Source organism: Macaca nemestrina, chromosome 4, assembly GCF_043159975.1.
Source record: "Macaca nemestrina isolate mMacNem1 chromosome 4, mMacNem.hap1, whole genome shotgun sequence".
Classification (NCBI taxonomy): Eukaryota; Metazoa; Chordata; class Mammalia; order Primates; family Cercopithecidae; genus Macaca; species Macaca nemestrina.
Genome location: NC_092128.1, coordinates 68,177,564 through 68,193,416, shown reverse-complemented (window position 1 = coordinate 68,193,416; position 15,853 = coordinate 68,177,564). Strand labels below are relative to the sequence as shown.

Here is a 15,853-nt window from a genome sequence, read left to right as displayed (position 1 = left end):
ACATGAAAATATTCCTGATGTATTCAACATTTCTAAATGATAAATTTATTTTGTCACTTCTTAACTTTAAATTTTTTAGTCATTATCTATTGACACCTCACTCTTTCACCCTCCACCCCTAATTGCATACTCAGTGCATCATAATTTTTTAGCTCAGTATTCAAAATTTATATCATTATTTCCTTGTAAATGATATTCACTAATGAGGCATATAAGAAACTATGACAATTTTTTATTATTGCTTAACAAATTTTTTCCTCAGAATTAATAATTTTCTTTTTTCCTTATTACTTCGTATTCTATTTACTTATCACTAATTCATGCCCACACTTTCCCCTCAGTTGTGTGTAACTTCACTCACTATGTTAAAAAGTCAAGATAGTTCATCCATTTCAATCTGAAGTACTCTTTTGAAGAATTATGACTTGCTTCTGTCACAGATGGCAGCTTGGTGGGCCTGAATCTATGGGCCTATAGCAGCCACCCTTGCTGTCTCACCTCATATTCTCTCACATCTCTGATTTCAGCTGTCGCTGGGGTAGAATGTGCCCCGAGATCTCAGACTAATGCTATCATCCCACCTCAAGTTCTCTTGGTAGGGCTTTCTACTCTCTGCCTCAACTACTCCAGAATAAGGCCCAGAAGTAAGGAAGAGCTAACAATTCAGTATTAATGTTGAACAATGGGGAAGGTGACCACTGGATTAATATTTCAGCCTCCTCTCTTACAAGGTAACAATTCTTGGGGTCATTACAGATGCTTCTCACAGAGGTCCTCTGTAATTGAACCACAGTAGCTTACAATGTGAGACCAGTAGATGTATTCTTTTTCATTTTTTTTTAATTTATTTCAATAGGTTTTTGGGGAACAGGTGGTGTTTGGTTACCTGAATAAGTTATTTAGTGATGATTTCTGAGATTTTGGTGCACCCATCACCCAAGCAGTGTATACTGTGCCCAATGTCTAGTCTTTTAACCCACAACCCCTACCCACTCTTTCCCCCGAGTTCCCAAAGTCCATTGTATCATTTTTATGCCTTTGTGTCCTCAGAGCATACTTCTCACTTATGAGTGACAACATACAATGTTTGGTTTTCCATTCCTGAGTTACTTCACTTGGAGTAATGGTCTCCAATTCCATCCAGGTTGATGTGAATGACGTTATTTTGTTCCTTTTTATGGCTGAGCAGTATTCCATGGTAAATATGTATATGTATGTACCACATTTTCTTTACCCACTTGTTGATTGATGAGCATTTGGGCTGGTTCCATATTTTTGCAATTGCAAATTGTGTTGCTATAAACATGCATGAGCGGTTTTTTTTTTTTTTTTTTTTCATATAGTGACTTATTTTCCTCTGGGTAGATATTCAGGAGTGGGATTGCTGGATCAAATGGTTGAACTACTTTTAGCTCTTTAAAGAATCTCCACACTGTTTTCTATGGTGGTATATTCCCACCATTAGTGTAAAAGTGTTCCCTTTTCACACCTGTAATCCCAGCACTTTGGGAGGCCAAGGCGGGTGGATCACGAGGTCAGGGCACCGAGACCATCCTGGCCAACATGGTGAAACCCTATCTCTACAAAAAATACAAAAAATAGCTCGGTGTGGTGGTGCATGCCTGTAGTCCCAGCTACTCAGGAGGCTGAGGAAGGAGAATCGCTTGAACCAGGGAGGAGGAGGTTGCAGTGAGCTGAGATCACACCACTGCACTCCAGCCTAGCAACAGAGCAAGACTCTGTCTCAAAGAAAAGAAAAAAAAAGTATTCCCTTTTCATCACATCCATGCCAACATCTATTTTTTTATTTTTATTTTTAAATTATGGCCATTATCACAGGAATGAGGGGGTATTGCATTGTAGTTTTGATTTGCATTTCCCTAATAATTAGTGATGTTGAGCATTTTTTCATGTTTTTGGCCACTTGTATATCTTTTTTTGAGGATGGTCTACTCGTGTCCTCAGCCCACTTTTTGATGAGATTGTTTGTTTTGTTCTTCCTGATTTGTTTGAGTTCCTTGTAGATTCTGAGTATTAGTCCTTTGTTGGATGCATAGATTGCAAAGATTTTCTCCCACTCTGAGGAATGTCTGTTTACTCTGCTAATTATTTCTTTTGCTGTGCAAAAGCATTTCAGTTTAATTAAGTCCTATCTATTTATCTTAAGGTATTTGTTGCATTTGCTTTTGGGTTCTTGATCGTGAAGTCTTTGCCTAAGCTAATGTCTAAAAGGTTTTTACCAATGTTATCTTCTAGAATTTTCATGGTTTCTGGACTTAGACTTAAGTCTTTGATCCACCTTAAGTTGGTTTTCATATAGGATGAGAGATGAAGAACCAGTTTCATTCTTCTACATGTGACTTGTCAATTATCCCAGAACCATTTGTTGAATAGGTTGTCTTTTCCCCAGTTTATGTTTTTGTATGTTTTGTCAAAGATCAGTTGACTATATTTGGCTTTATTTCTGGATTCTGGATTCATTGGTTTATATGCCTGTTTTTATACCAGTACCATGTTGTTTTGGCGACTATGCTTTATAGTATAGTTTGAAGTCAGGTGATGTAATGCCTCCATATTTTTAGTTGTTGTTTGCTTTTTTTTTTTTTTTTTTTAATTTTGCTTAGTCTTGCTTTAGCAATGTAGGCTTTTTTTGGTTCCATATAAATTTTAGGATCATTTTCTTCTAGTTCTGTGAAGAATGATGTTGGTATTTTGATGGGAATTGCATTGAATTCGTAGATTGCTTTTGGCAGTATGATAATTTTCACAATATTGATTCTACCCATCCATGAGCATAGGATGTGTTTCCATTTGTTTGTGTCATTTATGATTTCTTTCAGCAGTGTTTTGTATTTTATTTTGGAGATGTCTTTCACCTCCTTGGTTAAGTATATTTCTAAGTATTTTATTTTTATTTTCATTTTTTGCAACTATTGTAAAAAGGGTTGGGTTCTTGATTTGATTCTCAGCTTGGTCGCTGTTGGCTTATAGCAGAGCTACTGATTTGTATACATTAATTTTGTATCCTGAAACTTTGCTGAATTAATTTACCAGCTCTAGGAGCTTTTTGGTTGAGTCTTTAGGGTTTTCTAGGTATACAGTCATGTCATCAGCAAATGGCAACACTTTGACTTCCTCATTACCAATTTGAATGGCCTTCATTTCTTTCTCTTGTCTAATTGCTCTGGCTAGGACTTCCAATACTATGTTGAATAGAAGTGGTGAAAGTGGGCATTCTTGCCTTGTTCCAGTTTTCAGGGGAAATGCTTTCAACTTTTCCGCATTCAGTATAATGTTGGCTGTGGGATTGTCATGGATGGCTTTTATTACCTTAAGTTATATGCCTTCTATGCTGATTTTGCTAAGGGTTTTAATCACAAAGGGTTGAGGATTTTGTCAAAGGCTTTTTTCTGTGTCTATTGAGATGATTATGTGATTTTTGTTTTTAATGCTGTTAATATGGTGTATCACATTTATTGACTTGCTAATGTTAAACCATCCCTGCATCCCTGGTATGAAACCCACTTGATCTTGGTGGATTATCTTTTTGATATGCTGTTGGATTCGGTCAGTTAGTATTTTATTGAGGATTTTTGCATCTATGTTCATCAGGGATATTGGTGTGTAGTTGTTTCTTTTTGTTGTTGTTGTTGTTGTTGGCTTTTTTTGTTATGTCCTTTCCTGGTTTTGCTATTAGGGTGATACTGGCTTCATAGAATGATTTAGGGAGAATTCCCTCTTTCTCTATCTTTTGGAATAGTATCAATAGCATTGGTACCAATTCTTTTTGAATGTCTGATAGATGTCAGCTGTGAATCCTTCTGGTCCTGAATTTTTTGTTGTTGGTAACTTCCTAATTACCATCTCAATCTTGCTGCTTGTTATTGGTCTGTTTGGAGTTTCTGTTTCCTGCTGGTTCAATCTAGGAAGGTTGTATATTTCCAGAAACTTATCCACCCCCTCTTGGTTTTCTAGGTTATGTGCATAAAGGTGTTCATAGTAGCCTTGAATTATCTTTTGTAATTCTGTGGTATGGGTTGTAATATCTCGCATTTCATTTGTAATTGAGCTTATTTGAATCTTCTGTCTTCTTGGTTAATCTTGCTAATGGGCTAACAATTTTATCTTTTCAAAGAACAAGCTTATCGTTTCATTTATCTTTTGAATTTTTTTGTTTCAACTTCATTTAGTTCTGCTCTGATCTTGGTTATTTCTTCTCTTCTGCTGGGTTTGGATTTGGTTTGTTCTTATTTCTCTAGTTCCTTCACGTGTGACTTGAGATTGTCTGTTTGTGCTCTTTCAGACTTTTTGATGTATTTAAGGCTATGAACTTTCCTCTTGACACTGCTTTTGCTGTATCCCAGAAGTTTTGATAAGTTGTGTTACCATTATTGTTCAATTCAAAGAAGTTTTTAATTTCCATCTTGATTTCATTGTTGACCCAACAATCATTCAGAAGCAGATTATTTAATTTCCATGTATTTATATGATTTTGATGGTTCCTTTTGGAGTTGATTTCCAACTTTATTCCACTCCAGTCTGAGAGAGTACTTGATATAATTTCGATATTCTTAAATTTGTTGAGACTTGTTTTGTGGTCTATCATATGGTCTATCTTGGAGAATGTTCCATATGCTGATGAATAGAATGTATATTCTGCAGTTGTTGAGTAGAATGTTCTGTAAATATCTATTAAGTCCATTTATTCTAGCGTATAGTTTGTTTCCTTGTTGACTTTCTGTCTTGTTTCTTTGTTGCCTTTCTGTCTTGATGACTGTCTAGTGCTGTCTGCAGAGTATTGAAGTCCCCCACTATTATTGTGTTGGTATCTATCTTATTTCTTAGGTCTAGTAGTAATTGTTGTATAAATTTGGGAACTCCAGTGTTAGATGCATATATAATTAGGATGATGACATTTTCCTGTTAGACTAGTCTGTTTATCATTATATAATGTCCCTCTTTGACTTTTTAAACTGCTGTTGCTTTAAAGTTCGTTTTTTCTGATATAAGAATAGCTTCTCCTGCTCACTTTGGCTGCCCATTTGCATGGGATACCTTTTTCCACCCCTTTACCTTAAGTTTATGTGAGTCCTTATGTGTCAGGTGAGTCTTTTGAAGACAGCGGATACTTGGTTGATGAGTTCTTAATCATTCTGTCATTCTTTATCTTTCAAGTGGAGCATTTAGTCCATGTACATTCAATGTCAATATTGATATGTGAAGTACTATTCTGTTCATTGTGCTATTTGTTGCCTGAATACCTTTTTTTCCATTGTATTTTTGTTTTATAGGTCCTATAAAATATATGCTTTAAAGAGATTCTATTTTGGTATATTTTGAGGATTTGTTTCAAGATTTAGAGCTCCTTTTAGCGGTTCTTATAGTGCTGGCTTGGTAGTGGCAAATTCAGCATTTGTTTGTCATAAAAAGACTGTATCTTTCCTTCATTTATGAAACTTAGTTTCACTGGATAAAAATTCTTGACTGATAATTGTTTGAAGAAGGCTGAAGATCGGACCCCAATCCCTCTAGCTTGTAGCGTTTCTGCTGATAAATCTGCTGTTAATCAGATAGGTTTTCCTTTATAGCTTGCCTGATGCTTCTGCCTCACAGCTCTTAAGATTCTTTCCTTCCTCTTGACTTTAGATAACCTGATGACTATGTGCCTAGCAATCATCTTTTTGCAATGTATTTCCTAGGTGTTCTTTGAGCTTCTCGTGTTTGAATGTCTAGATCTCTAGCAAAGCCAAAGAAGTTTCCTTGATTATTCCCTCAAGTATATTTTCCAAACTTTTAGATTTCTCTTCTTCCTTAGGAACACTAATTATTCTTAGGTTTGATCATTTAACATAATCACAAACTTCTTGGAGTCTTTGTTCATGTTTTTAAAGTTCTTTTCTCTTTGTCTTTGATGGATTGGGTTAATTCAAAAGCCTTATCTTCAAGCTCTGAAGTGATTTCTTCTACTTGTTTGATTCTATTGCTGAGACTTTCCAGGGCATTTTTAATTTCTCTAAGTGTGTCCTTGATTTCCAAAAGTTGTTATTTTTTTTAAATTTATGCTATCTATTTCACTAGAGATTTTTCCATTCACATCCTGTATCATGTTTTTGATTTCTTTAAGTTGGACTTCACCTCTCTCTGGTGCCTCCTTAATTGGCTTAATAATCAACCTTCTGAATTCTTTTTCTAGAAATTCAGAAATTTCTTCTGGGTTGGATTCATTGCTGGTGAGCTACTGTGATCTTCTGGGGGCTTTAAAGAGCATTGTTTTGTCATATTACCAGAATTGTTTTTCTGGTCTCTTCTCATTTGAGGAGACTATGTCAAAGGAAGATCTGAGACTTCAGGCTGCTGCCCAGATTCTTTGTCCCACAGGGGTTCTCCCTTGACATGGTGCTCTTCCCTTTCCCCTAGGAATGGGGCTTCCTGAGAGCCAAACTGCAGTGATTGTTATTTCTCTTCTTGATCTAGCCACCCAGCGGAGCTACCAGGCTCCAGGCTGGTACTGGGGAATGTCCGCAAAGAGTTCTGTGATGTGATCCATCTTCAGATCTCTCAGCCATGGATACCAGCACCTACTCTGCTGGAGGTACAAGGGAGTGAAGTGGACTCTATGAAGATCCTTGGTTGTGTTTTTGTTAAGTGCTCTGGTTTTGTGTTGGTTGGCCTCCATCTAGGTGGCACTTTCAAGAGCACATCATCTGTGATTATACAGGGAGGATACAAATCTGCCCAACAATGCCTTTGGATAAGTATTCAGGTTTCTTAGGTGGTGGGCAGGATCATAGTGCTCCTAAGAGATTATGACCTTTGTCTTCAGCTACCAGAGTGGGTAGAGAAAGACCATCGGGTGGAGGCAGGGTTAGTTGTTTCTGAGCTCAGACTCTCCTTGGGTGAGGCTGGCTGTGGCTGCTTTGGGGGTCCAGCATGTGGTTCCCAGGCCAATGGAGTTACCAGAAGGATTATGGCCATCCCTGCTGCATCACACAGATTGCCAGGAAAGTGAGAGAAAGTGGCAGCCACAGGCCTCACTCTGCTCCCACGCAACCTGCAGTCCAAAAGGCCACTCTCACTCTCACTGTGTCTCTGCAACAGCACTGAGTTTATTTCCAGGCAGCCAGTGAGCAGAGCTGAGAACTCACCCCAGGCTACAAGCCTCCCAGCTGAGAAAGCGGGTGGCCTCACAGTTCCTTGGCTGTCCCATGGAGCCTGCAGCAGCAATCCACCTCCTTCAAAGGGTCTGAGGATTCTCTCAGCTGTCCTGGTATGTTTCTGCGGTAGTTATTGGAGAATAAGTTCACAGTGTGGGTCTCCACACACTGCTGTGTCACTCCAAGTGAGAACTACAAGTTAGTGCTGTCTCATATCTGCCATTTTCAATAATGTCTTCCCCCAGTAAAATATTCTTATATTGACTTTTCCTCTTTCTTTATCTCACTCACCCTTTCCTTCATTACTGCCTGCTGGGATTATCTCCCACATAAACCATACCCAAGTCCTTTTTGCAGGCTCTGCTTTGAGGGAAACTAATCTGAGATTTGCCTTCACCATCATCCAGGAAACTTTCTCCCCTTTTCCCTTGGGTTGAGTCCCAAGTTTATGAATCACTTGTCCTTCTCTTTCTTGGTTTTACTTTCTCTTTTTTATGGAGCACATCCTTCAGGAGTGTCCTGAGTCACTATTTTCCTTAGAATTTTGAGACCATTCTCCAGTATATTCTAGCTTCTAATAATGTTTCTAAGACATACCATGCCATTCTAACATGAGATACTTTGTATCACACTGATTTTTGTTTCAGAATCTTCTCATTTTCTTCAATGTTCTGAAATATATTGGTGATGTGCTTGGTCAGTTATTTTCATCCACTCAGGAAATTGATAGAAAATTCTGGAATCTCATATCCCTGTTCTAGAACATTTACTCAAATCAATTTTTTTAATGATTTCTTTTCCTCCATTTACTTTTCTTTCTTTCTAGAACTCCTATCTTTTAGATGTAGGACTTCCTGGAATAGCCTTCTAATTTCTCTCTGTTTTCTCTTCTATTTCTCTTCTCTATTTTAGAAATTGTTTTACTGTCTGGAAGATTTCTTCCATTTTTATCTTGCAATTCTTTTGTTGAGGTTTTTAGTTTTTTATTACATATTTTAAATTTCCAAGAGCTCTTTCTGATCTTTGAATAATTCTTTCTTTTAAACATCAGGGTGTTATTCACAGACTTTCTAGATAATGTACAATTACACATAATTCATGGGTTATGTATATAATAGTAATTGAGGGAGTTTTTTTTTTACCTCCATAAGTTTACTTCCTTAGAGCTGTTGTTATTGTTGATTTAACTTTGAAGCACTAGAAAACATATTGCGGTCTTTCTTTTTATTGACCATGGAATTTTCCGTGTGGTAACCCATTTTGGTCAGTTTGCAGGGACACTTTCCCTCTGTCTGTTCAGTCTGCATAGAATAGTCAGCCGTCTCTGCCTGGGAGGTATAAGCCTGGCTGCCAGTGCTAGAGACTGGAGTAGAGAAAGAAAACTAGAGATCTCATTTGAATTATGCAGAAATCGTCAGTACCTCAGTTTTACCATTTAAGAAACGTAAAACCACTCTTTTTTGCTAGTATGAGAGAAGAGTAGTGACCAAGTTAGGTGGAATGGGAGAAGGGAGCTTGGGTATGTAATTGTTTCTTAAAGAGTGTTTCAACAAATCATTTTGATTTTAGCCCCTCCTTCATCTGTATTATCAGAGGTAACAAGTGCCACCAAAACCTCTGGTGAGCCTTTGGGAAATTTTGTTTTGCAAATCAGGTGTCTTCTCCAGAGCTGGCTTAAAATCCAGCTTTCTTCAGTCTGCTGAAGCACTTGTCCATCTGTTTTCCAGCTAACAAGATTTTTTTACATCCCGCTTCTCTGCTCCCAACTCTTTGTCCATGTGCCATACACCTTTTTTAAAAATCCCATTTCTATCATTTTAGTGGTATTTCGGCAGAATGTGATATAAATTTGTGTGCTCAATGTCAGAGTTTTCACTGGATATATTGTATGTTCTCCAAGTTAATAAAATATTCTTATGTTATTTGGCAGAAACATTTATTCTCTTCTGTTTATTTTCTTAGACAGTGCTCATCATAAAATAACTTTACCAGTTTTGAGGATTAATGGTCATTTGACTTATTAATTATAGTATTTTGGTACAGTAGATGATATCCTCAAGATTTTATTTTTTTTAATGTGAGGCTAGTTATCTTTAAATAACTCTCAATTTCTATCTTTTCTTAAATGTCATACTTGTATTGTATAATTCTTTGGTTTGTTTTTAATAAACTTCCATATCCCATTGTTGACAGATGAATTAGTGGCTTCTATTTTGCTTTATTTCACAAATAATTTTGAAGACTAAGGTGGCTTTATTTTAGAAAGTAAGAAAATATGAAAGCTTTTTGATAGCTATTTCTTTGGAGGCCCATAGCCCTCAATTTTTTCTCTCTTACTTATGGGTTGAGAACTATTTTAATATGATTGATATTATTAAAATATAATATTTGAATTAATGTTACTTAACAAAAATAAAGACGATATGGTAGCAATAGTAATTTCTAAAACTTATTGAGAACCCACTAAGTGTCAAGAACTGTTTTACATATCTTGTATGTATGGCTTATTACAACCCTATAAAATAGTTAAAATAATTATTTGTACTATTGTGTAATAAAATACGAGAGCACTAGAGGAATGATGTTGCCTGTTTCTAGAATATGAGTCTGGTATTTTACTTCAAGTTCAACTGACTCCAAAGTCTCTGTTTTCTCATTACCATGATATACTGACTCTGCAAAGTATTGCAGTAGATGTCATGAATGGACAATGTATTTCATAAATTCACTTTTATATAGTTTATAAAGTTTGGTTCTTAATTATTTAGGTTGCAGGCTAAGATTAAATCAGTGTCAGGAAGTTCAATAAAAATAGACACTGAGGTCACAAGCGTGAATGCATATGTAGTGGCTGCCAGTACTCAATCTTGTAAGTCACAAGCCTGCTCCCAAGCATAACATGGAATTTGATATAAAATGTTTAACATCTTCTGTGATACTTCTTAAATCTAATCAAATTAATATGTGCTTATTAGCAAGTCTTGGTATACTAAACTATGCATAGTAACTGAAAAATTGGGTATAAAATGAAAACAAGATATATATCTTACTTATCCCCAGGATGTACTGTTTATTTGGAAATATAAAACACATATGAAAATTCTAAGAACTTTACAATTTATTTTTAAAAGGTTTGAAATGAACGTAATACAGCATTACTTCAAAGGAGAGAGCTTCATAGGGGATAGCTTGAGATGACTGGTGGTTTGCAGCAGGTGGTTCTCTAATACAGTCTGAAAGGTTATGCAGCTCTCAGATTGGCAAAAAGGAATTTCTAATTTGTTCATCAAGTGAAGATATCAGTAGATAAGAAATGAGAATCATGCAGATAATTGCAATAACAGAGAGGAAAGGAAACAGCAAGAAGTTCTCTAGCTAGAGCAGAGAAGTATGAGCAATGCAGTCACAGAAGAGAGGCAAGGTTTGTAGCAAAATATCTTACCCAGGGATACATTCCATAAACACTGGTCAGAATGGAAGGCACCCAACAAATAGGATGAGGAAACTGAGCAGTGTCCTTTGGCTAAAGGGGGCTATCTTATATTCTTTCTAGGATGAATGACAATGAATCCTGAGGGTTAGGAAGACTAATCAGTAAGTAAGGTGTTAGGAAGAAGGAAAAGGAGCCTGGCAGCTGATGAGATATCAATCAGAAGAAAGTCACAGAAATCTGTGTTTGAGGTTCTGATGACCTGGATATAAGAATGGAGGAATAGAGAATTGGGGGGGGGGGGGATCTACTTATTTAAAAAGAAATATTTGGAAGTTCTCCTGGCTGTTTTTTTTTAAGTAAAAAGACACCTCAGGTTTCAAAATAAAGTCACCAGAAATATTTATGAAGTCCCCAGCACTCAGAATTTATAACACTTAGCCATCACCATTGAACGGGCTCTATGCCTCTCTGAAATGATTTATTATTTTGATTTTGACTGAGCTTGTGATTCTGGGACTTTTGCCAAAAGATCTAGAGACCAATTTAATAAGTATATGTTGGTTAGTGTATGTAATTTAAGAAAATAAATTGAAAAACTAAACAATATAGAATGAAAGAAACCTTATTAATCACAGTAATACATTTAATTTAGGTAATTTGAGTCTACTCTGGAAAAGAGAGTAAACTGTCATAATGAATTATATACAAAACCCAAAAACTATTCACTTAATTAATCACTCAGGTAAGTAAATAACATATTCATTCAAAAAATTTTATGTTGAGTACCTACTACATGTAAGGAACTGTACCAGCTGCTAGAGGTAGAAATGATAGTAGGACAATATCTTTCCTTAAGACATGTACAGATTGGTCAAAATAATCACTCAGGACATCAGAGAATCGCGGAGGTGTGTCCCCATACATGCTGCCTCCAACACCATGGAGAGGAATAGGACTCTGATGTGGGAGAGCAAGAAGAGGTATTATATCATTTAAGTGAAGTTAACTTTGCATTTTTCCTCTTAGAGTCATTTTTGACTTCTTTTTTCTCTCATATCCAACATTCAATCCATCAGCAAATTCTGCTAGGTCTACCTTCACAATCTATCCCAAATCACACTCTCCCTTGCTACGAACCCAGGTCACATTCCAATTACCTCACATGTGAAATCACTGCAATAGTCTCCTCACTGGTTGCCTTGCTTCCATCCTTGCCTTCCAAATCTCTTCTCCATCCGACATCCAGAATGAGTTTTTGTAATTAAGTCAGATCACATCACTTCTCTTGTCAAAGCCTACACTCCTTTAGAGAGCAAAGCAAAGTACTCATAATGACCTATAGAGCCCTGCATAGACTGCATTTGTCTCCAATCTCCTTTCCATTCCCCTTGCAACTTCATTTGTGCCATATGGCCACCTTGCTGTTTCCCAGCAAATCAAGCATATGCTCACCCCAGGGATCCATTCCTCTTGTCTCTGTGAGGAATGTTTTTCCTTAGATTTCTTCTCTTACTTCTTTCTGTCTGCATAGATATCACTTAATGTAAATGTCTTTTTCCAACTATCCTACAGAAAATAGCATCACCCATCAATTTCGAGTCACCTGTTTTATTCTTGTTTATCATATATTCGACTATTGTTTGTCTCTCCATGCTGGAATAAAAATGCCTCAAGAAGAGAAACTCAGTATATTTTTGCTCCCTGCAGTATTTTTAGAAGAATGTTTGGTCCATATGGAATGTCCACAGTCAGTATTTGTCGAATTAGTGAGTCAAATGTAACTGACATGAGCTTAAGGCTTTTGTTATTTTCAACCTACCTAAATGGACATTTAAACAAACGACAACTATTAAAGAGATAGCCCCCCTTTACACCCAGTAAGTCTTTTGCCTATAATCCCTCTAAATGTTTAAGAAGCCCATGTATTACTACCTTTTATTTTAACATTTAAATAGAATTTCACAGAGATTTTGAACAAAAAAGGTTATGTTAGTCATGCTAGGAAAATTCTAAAACATAGAAAGGTATGCTTTAAAAAATCGCTTAGAAATGTTTACCCTGTTATCCATGACTAACTTTATACAGATATCATGTTGTATGTAAAATTGTGTGCTCTGATTTTCAATACTTAATATTTAGGTTTTTGTCACGTTCTGTAATTAAAGTTCTATGGGACTGTGATGTATGCGTGTCTATGTTTGTAAACTGTTTTTCAGACATTGGGTGTCAAAATATGCTTTGATGAGCACACGTGATGTCTCTCTCACCTCACTCTTGCTAAGAGTTGAGGAGCAGGTAGTAGAGAGGTTGAGAGCTCAAAAGCAAAAGAGAGGCTGTCCAAGTTCTGGTACCAGTTTCACCACTAGTTACCTTTGCGATCCTGGAAAATATTTAATCTCTCAGTGCCTCACTTTTTCTATCTGTAAACAGGTAATAATAATGATACCAGTCTCATAGGTTTCTTAAGAGAATTAAATTGAATACATGCAAAGTGCTTAGAATAGTTTCTAGCAAATATTGAGCACGTATAAATGTTAGATGTTAACATGAAGAAAGTAAAATTCAATATCTTGCATGAACATTTCAAATATTTACCAATATGAGTAAAAAAGTGATAATATTCAATTATTTCTTTTATTATAAATGAAATTAAATAATTTTCCATTTCTTGATCATTTCAATTTCTTCTTTTGTAGTTAGTCTGCTTAAGTCCTTTGCTTATTTCTTATTCATTTATGAAGACTATTGATATATTAAGATTAACTCTTTACATATATATTAAAACTATTTCTCTAACTTAATACATAATTTAATATTACTTATTATTTTGTATTTTACAGAAATCCTTAAATTTACATTGTAAAACCTATCAGTTTATTGTTAAATTTTTTCCATTACTTTCTGCTTCTAAATTTTTTCCAGCATTTAATGATTTAAAAATTTTACAGTTAGCTCTTTAATTTATCTGGAAATTATTTGAGTATGTGGTATGATGTGAGATTTTACTTTGAATTTTCCTGGAACCAATATTCTCAATATCATGTATTTAAAAATTCATTCATTTCCACTGTTACATTACTTCCCTTATATTAAGTTTTAATGGATGATATGTATATATATGCACACACATATTTATACATGAATATATACATCATATAAAATTAAATTCTATATCTTAAATATTATTTTTAATTTCATAGCAATATTGTGGAATAAACAAATAAATAGATAAATTTGAGTTGAATTGACAGTAAAGATAAAAATTGCATTAGTGTGGTTTTCTGTTGTCTGTCCAATTGAGACTAAATATTTCCTTCACAGGGAACTCTTAATATAAAATTCCAATTAAAGCTGGAAAGCCATGTGTGAGAACCTCCTGCAGTGTCTGCTGCATGTGGATGATCTGTGCAATGCTAACAGCTTCATACACTGAGTGTGCTTGTGCATGAGCCTGTTACTAACAAGCCCACTCAAATAATCTGGCTAATGTATAGCACAATAAATAGAACAATTAGAAATATCACAATGTCAGACAAAGCATTCGTGAGATTCTAATCTTTGTTTCTAGCCATTTAAGCTCGTTTACCTGCTGTTGTTTTAAAAGCCCATATTCTCATTAACACTGAAAAGGACAGAGGTTTTCAAGAGTTATGTAGACCTGCTGCTCACCACTGGCCTTCATATTTTAATGAACTTGACATTTTTAAACTAAATAAATTTCAAGTACCATGTCTTTAGCTTACCGCAAAATGAGCATGGAAATCTTGTTTCAAGTCTTTCAGTTATTAAAGATAGATGGATAGATAAACACATACATACATGCATGCTTACATGGAATGGTGGTCCATTGCTGCCTAGAGCTTTGGGACTGGATGACTGCAGGCATATTAGAGGCTCCTCCCCTAGGGAGAAGCACAACCTCCTTCTGGGCAGCCAAGAAGAGAAATGCCAGGGCTGAGGCAAAGATTGCTTTTGGAACATCATAGAGTCCTTGGTGAATTTAGCAAAAAAAGTTAACGGCCCTTTCATCCACATCACATTGCCCTTTTTGATTCATTTTTTGCTAATTCTTCCTACTCAAAGCTGCTGTAAGAAGATAAGCCAACCTCCTACATGAGTTTTCAAGGCATGTAAAAGCCAATCCTAAATCACAAAATTCTGGCTTTCATTTTGTAGTGAAAGGTGCTGTGTTTTCAGTAGATTTATGGATGCCAGTAGATATTATTGGTCCTTTTTTTCTGGTTTTACTTGTTTTTCTGCAAATATTTGTGGTAGATTTTCCAAAGAATTTTGTAGCAATAAAGGACTTATTTTGTTAAAAACTTGCTTACTCTTTGTTTGTTTGTGTAATTCAACATAATATTACCTGATAACAAGAATAGACTCTAATTAGGGAAGAAAGTAGAGAACCTGTTTTAGAAGGTAAATATATACTGTATAAACTGATGCTAATATACAACTTGTAAATCAGGAATACACAGTTTCAAAGGTCAACTTGAAGAGAGATAGTTACTCAAAGCTCCTTACAAAATGCAGAGACTTTACTACATTATATTCAAACAGTCCAGAGTAAGCTATAACAGAAAACTAGACCATTGGTAATGTGTCCATTAATGGCTAGGAGAAAAATATTTAAGTCATTCAAAGTTGTAATTTTCAAGACTCCTGAACCTATGCTCTTTCAAGGTACAGCCTACCAAAGATACAAGGTGAGAATATAGTTAAGGCTTTGAGTGAACTTCAAATAAGGCCTCTATGAGAGAGACATTTCCAAAGGCTAAATCAATCAAGTATTTTATTTTCCCAGGAGAAATGTAGTTCAATTATTAACCATGTCAAACCTATAAAGAATTGGTCTTCAAGCCTCCTTCTACTAAATTATCTCAGACCAAGCAACATTCCACATTTAAATACCTCTCATCAGAGTACCTTGTCATCTCTTACATTCTCCAGTGTATCATCAAAGCTTTCTAGGATTCTAAATATGGTTGCTTGTTTCAATGAGAGGCTAATCATCAGAGTAACATTTTTTTTTTAAAATAATGTGGGAAGAATCATCCACAGAGTTCTTTACTACATCAGAAATCCAAGTGGAAAGAGGGAAATAGGAAATCAGACCTTCCAATAGAACCTTCTCAGTTAACCTCATCAGTGCAGCTGTGGTTCAGAAAAGGGACAGGATACACAGTGCCTCACACTATGAACAATGCACAGGGTTAGCTCTCATAAGGTCGACTAGCAATGCAAGACCGCAACACAAGGATCC

The 15,853-nt window shown here is 35.8% G+C and overlaps 1 long non-coding RNA gene across 1 annotated transcript in view; it reads right to left on the bottom strand.

Moving 5' to 3' along the window:
* Window positions 1-13,132, bottom strand: part of LOC105475455 (uncharacterized) — a 30,937-nt gene extending 17,805 nt beyond the window's left edge. The window contains exon 1 of the long non-coding RNA XR_983361.3: window positions 11,745-13,132. This is a non-coding gene — a long non-coding RNA (uncharacterized lncRNA). The remainder of the gene's footprint in view (window positions 1-11,744) is intronic.
* Window positions 13,133-15,853: the final 2,721 nt, after the last annotated feature.